The following is a 5,682-nucleotide window of genomic DNA, read 5'->3' on the forward strand; positions in this document are numbered from 1 at the left end:
GTGCAGCTGTATGCCGAGGGGGAAGCATGCAGCTGTGTGGATGCACAGGGGGAAGCGTGCAGCTGTATGGATGCCGAGGGGGAAGCATGCAGCCACCTGGGTTGCATTCATGGGCGACAGCTTTGGAGCACCTGAAGTAGCCTGGCCTGAGCACAACAGCCGGCTGGGTGAAGCTGTGCCGGGGTGTCTCGGACGCAGGCTGAGCCTTGCAAAGGCACTGCTGTCCCTGCTGGAGCCTTCACAGCAGGTTTGCCACTGCTCAGCTGCACGCTGAACCAGCCAGCTTGTAGGGCTGAGCGGTGAGTTTTCCCGTGGGGGAACTTCACTGTCATTTCATTTGGAGAATAATAAAAATGAAACATGGAGATTTTCTCTATAGCGGTGGATTTGGAAAAGAGGGAAATGACTGTAGTAGTGCTCTGTTAAATGTTCACTGCCACGGGGCAAGGGATGCTGCCGCTGCTAAATTTGGGGTGGATTAAAACTCCCCTGTAGTATAGGACAGAGCATTTGCATTTGGAGCTTGGCATCTGCCCAAAACAGAAAAGCAGAAATACAGCTCAAGCTGTGATTCTGACAACTGCTCAATTCTGTCCTTCCGCCCTTTCTACCTGTACAAAAAACGACACAAGTTTTAGTCTCGAGCCTTTGGCCTTGCTTTTCTTTTTGGCTGAGTGCCCCTTTGGGGTAAATGCTGCCAGCCAAGCTTGTTCTATTTCTTGAAAACTGGAAAGTCCATGGATTCATTTTAGGAGATTTTTCCTTCATTGCAGGCTTTGGAGTTTACACGAAGGGCCAGGGCATATTTGTTGGGGGTTTTAGTTGCAAAAATGTCTTAAATAAGGTCTTTTATAGCCTTATGGTCTTTATTTGCTGTTGGGCTTTTTTAATACCTTTTAGGATTTATTAGCTGTGTATAGGGAAAACACCCTAAAATCTGATAATGTGCAGTATCCTTCCCAGGCTGTTGAGCCGATTGCACTGTACAAGACTTTGAGACATCTTAAGGGCTTTATTGAAGCTATGGCTAGAGTAAGATTATTGCTAGGTTATTGGCATTAAATATAGTAGTAGCCACGAGGTTTTTAAATTGTTGCGTGCATTAGAAATGGATAAAATGTATCATTGATTGTGCTGCAGTTTATTCACAATTCTTTAAGACAGCACTGTGCCCAGATGAACTGGGGAAACCCTGACTTTGCTGATGAGAAGCTGAGCTCCCACCAGTTTTACACCAACAGAATTAGGCTCACAGAAACAGCCTGAGGTAGGGAAATCAAAATATTGCTTGGGTTGGTTGTGGGTCTGCCTCTCTGATGTAAGGGAGAGGTGGGCTGCAAATTCAAAGCAGCGGAGGGAAGTACGGCACCGGTTTCCTCAAACTGTTTCCCAAATGACCAAGGAGCCACGGGGGATTGGGCATTTCCCCCCAGTGATTTCCCTGGTCTGCTCTTTGAGATATGTTAGCTTGGCCTCATTCCCCGTAGAAGAGCTATTGGGATCGAATGGTCTAAAATCTTTAAGATCGGCAAGAAACTAGCAAGTACAGATGGGAAATTGAGTCCTGTCACTAACTTTGAACAGGCAGTGTAAGATCTTGGGGATAAATGAGAAGGCTTAAGGGAAGTGTGGTGCTTAAAGGACTGCATTACTTATGTTCTGTCGCACTGATTTCGATTAATAGCTCTCTAACACTAGAAGCACCATACCCAAATCAGAGGGAGCTCCACACACTGGAACTATACAGAGCCCCCAGAGCTCAGTCTATGGGGCACAATCGTAAGATAATTCACATGGTTGTAAAAAATGGGATGGCAGAAATGGGGAAGAGGGCAAAGGTGTTAAAACGCAGGTGTCTGTTATCATAGAATCATAGAATGTTTTGGGTTGGAAGGGACCCCTAGAGGTCATCTAGTCCAACCCCCCTGCAGGAGCAGGGACACCTTGAACCACATCAGGTTGCTCACAGCCCCGTCCAACCTGGCCTGGAATGGTCCCAGGGATGGGGCCTCCACCACCTCTCTGGGCAACCTGTTCCAGTGTTTCACCACCCTCACTGTAAAGAATTTTTTCCTTATATCTAGTCTAAACCTACCCTGGTTTAGTTTAAATCCATTACCCCTTGTCTTGTCACTGCTGGCCCTACTAAAAAGATTTTCCCCGTCTTTCCTATGGGCCGCCTTTAGGTACTGAAAGGCTGCAATCAGGTCTCCCTGCAGCCTTCTCTTCTCCAGGCTGAACAAGCCCAACTCTCCCAGCCTGGCCTCCTAGCAGAGGGGCTCCAGCCCTCAGATCATTTTTGTTATCCATTAGAGCTGTTTCAGTTAGGATCAGCAGTGGGCCATGCTGTGTTCAGAGGTGCTGTTTGGGTTGTTACCCTGGTACATCTCACCAGCGTTGAGGCTCAGGTGGTGAAGATTGTGATGGTGATGTGATGCAGGTTGAGCCGCTCCCTTGGGTGCCACGATGCACTTTCCCCAGTCCAGAAGGACCACTTCTGGTCTGGCTCCTAGGGCTGTACAGACTGTAACTTTGCCATCTATGCTTGCTCTGCCACTGTGAGAAATCAGCATTTGGCTGGCATGGGACATGAATTTCCCATTCGTACCAGCTGGTGCAACGCAAGTTTCAGGACTGTTTTAACTGGAGAGATCTGCGAAGGTGGCAATAGCAGTTGAAGCTTTAATTATTTTTTTCAGACATCTAGGTGAATGAATTGTAGGCTCTGTTTATGAACTGAAGACGACCACTCTCTTTACAGCCTCAGCTTAAGTCTTACCGAGACCTCATGAGAAAAGTGTTATATCCCCCTCCAGAGCAGAGCTAGCCGAGGGCTGCGATCCCAAGGCCTCACGCAAGCCAAATCCAGCTCTGCTTTCCCTGGCCACAGCCAGCCCAACTCCTGTGAGATTAACAAGCCAAATTCTGATCTCACTTATATTTGTGGAGTTGTCCCATCTTCGTCCTGAATAGATCAGTCTTGCCCTGTTCAGGAAAGCCAGCTTGGTTTTGGTCCCAATTAAGTCAATGGGAATTTTGCCATTGACTGCAGCAGGTCTGGGTTTCATCTGTGGTCGAGAGCTTCCAGTTGAATATTACTGTTTCCTACTGGAGAAGGCAGCACTGTCCCAAACCTGCAACTGATACTTGGCATTATCTAAGCCAGGCAGCTCTCATCTAAAGGTGGATTGCATTTCCCATAAAGGCTGCTGCAATATTTGCTTGGCCAGGATGCTTCCCTTTCATGCTGAATCAACGGCTCTAATTAAGCCTGATGACAAAATATGAGGACTTCTGTGTAATTATGGCAATGGCACCACCTGCCTCTAATTAAGCTGCCAAAACATTTGGTCTAAAACGGTGCAATGAATAAGGAAAAAAAAATTATCCAAAATTTTGGCAATGCAACAAGAGGCTGGCTTTCCTCACATAATTAGCTTTAACAAAGTGTTGTTAATCTGATTTCTGATTAATAGACTATTTAATCTTATAGCAGTCTGACAAGACTCTGAGCTGCCTCTGGTTTAAGTTTCCACCAAAAAGCTAAAATAGAATTCTAACAGTTTTAAGGGCTATGCTTATACGAGAAACATTAGATCTTCTTATTATTCTCATTGTTCTTCATGAGAGCCCCAAAGGTTACATCCTCTGAGTTCACTGGACTTCTAAGCCTTTCATTAAATTGGAAGGCAGAGGAAAAGCTGATTTTTTTCCCCTCATACAGAGAAGTCACTGGTTTGACTAACTGGGGGGAGGAGGGCTGCCCAGAAACCTCGCAAGCTGTGCACATTTTAGGGCTGCTGGGCGGCTGGCAGCCAGCATCAGCTTTGTGGGCTGCTGGGGTGCCCGGGGGTGTTGGGTGGCTAATGGTCTCCCCCAGAAATGCTTCTCGGGTTGGCTTTAGCGACAGTGAGGAGGGGAACGCAATGTGTGACAACAGCAAAGCAGCCCCACCGCTTTTTCAGGACTTGTGTGGCCATTTGGGTTTCAGAGCTGTTAATGTAACCTGGCATGTTAAATCAGACATGATCAGCACTGTAAAAGAGCCAAGCATACCAACAGTACAGATGGATGGCAGATAATGAAAGCAGCCATGGCCCAGCAGGGTAAAACTGCTGATCAAACCACATTCATTCGTGGGACTTTTACACTTCTGAAAATCAGCATGGGGATACCAGGATGAAAACAGGTAACGCCGTGTTCACTGCGCGTGCCAAACCTTGAAGGAGTTTTCAGCAGCTTTCTTGTGTCCTGCCTTAAATTCTCTTTTGGTGTGATTTTTCCACTGCCGTGTGCCCCCTGTAACGGCTGGTGGCTCCATAAAGCGGGTACACGTGGCATCCAACAGCCGCAGGGCTTTAGGTCTGTTCTCCTGCCCTGTTGAGGCTCCTTCCCATAGCGGTGTCTGGGCTGAATGGTCTCCTCCCGCTCCAGGCGCACGGTCTTGACTCGCTTTAAAATTCAGAGGAGTTTCAGAAAGGCCCAAGAACTTGGCAGCTCTCGGCTATTTGTAAAGGTGACTGCTAATTCAAAGGATTTGTTTCAGTTTTCTCAGCCTGAAGTAACGATAACAGCAGGGTTCTTGTATCTGGTATATGGCTGGGACAGCGATGAGATTTTTAGCATTTGAGAAGAGGCTTTCTGGTGTGGTTCCCTGCTCTGACAGCACAGATTTGACGGCAGGAGTGACGCTGCCTTTGTAGGTTAGGCAGCCTTTACATCCCTGTGCTCGCCCGCCCTTCAGCGTTGGGTGCAGAAGTCCGTGCGTTATCTCCAGACTTCCGTTGTGCAAGCGGCAGACTGGTTATGTATAAACCTTAATAGATTTGCTAAATAAAAGTGTAGGTGACGGGTTCTACCGTGACCCTCCAGGAGAGAGGCAGTCGTGTAAAACCAGCTCAGATTCCACCCGCTAACAGCACCGAGACGCGGCGCATCCTCAGTAAATGCTGCCTGTGCAGCTGCATGATAGGAAGAAAGGGCCAGGGTCGGAGGTCTCCTTTCACGCTGACAGCGCGCGTGGATCACAACCCCGGCGTGGGGAGCATCCCGCGTGCTCGGCCGAAGCAGCGGGAATACCCGGTCACACACCGCGCACTGGGCTCCGGCCGGCAGTGAGAGCCAGGGTCTCTATTAATGCTCAGGCTCTTGCCAAAACGCCGCCCTGCTGCTCCAGAGCAACAGCAACAAACCCTGGGTGACCTCGCCTCCCTTGCACATCAGACTGGCAGATGAAATGCTTATGACTTCTTATTTTTTTACCTCCGCACTCTATCTTATTTCTCAAGGATGTTTTCAGCTGCAGATTTGGGAATACCCTGTGTTTACTTGTAAGTGCACTTGGTAAGATTTGTTTTCTTAAGAGCTGATCCAAGAACTGAACAAATGAGCTCCTGAGCCGGTCTACAGAAGGAGGTGGCTAGGGTCAGTTTAATGTTTTCCATGATTAAAATACACTCTGCTGAGTAAATACAGGGAGGAATTATATATTATTTGACTAGCTGCTAATTACAGTGAGCTTTTCCTGACTGCGCTTCCCTTACAAAAGATGAAAGTCAGATCCCTCAAAATTCTCTCATTTAGTTACTTTGGAGAAAATGGTCTGGTAAACAAAACAAGTATTACTGCTCTAGTTTGTATCATGCTGCTTTTGCATGCTAATCCAAAGTTCCCCTGAGATAA

The sequence above is a fragment of the Egretta garzetta genome, unplaced genomic scaffold (genome assembly GCF_000687185.1).
Source record: "Egretta garzetta isolate BGI_Z169 unplaced genomic scaffold, ASM68718v1 scaffold26, whole genome shotgun sequence".
NCBI classification, from domain to species: domain Eukaryota; kingdom Metazoa; phylum Chordata; class Aves; order Pelecaniformes; family Ardeidae; genus Egretta; species Egretta garzetta.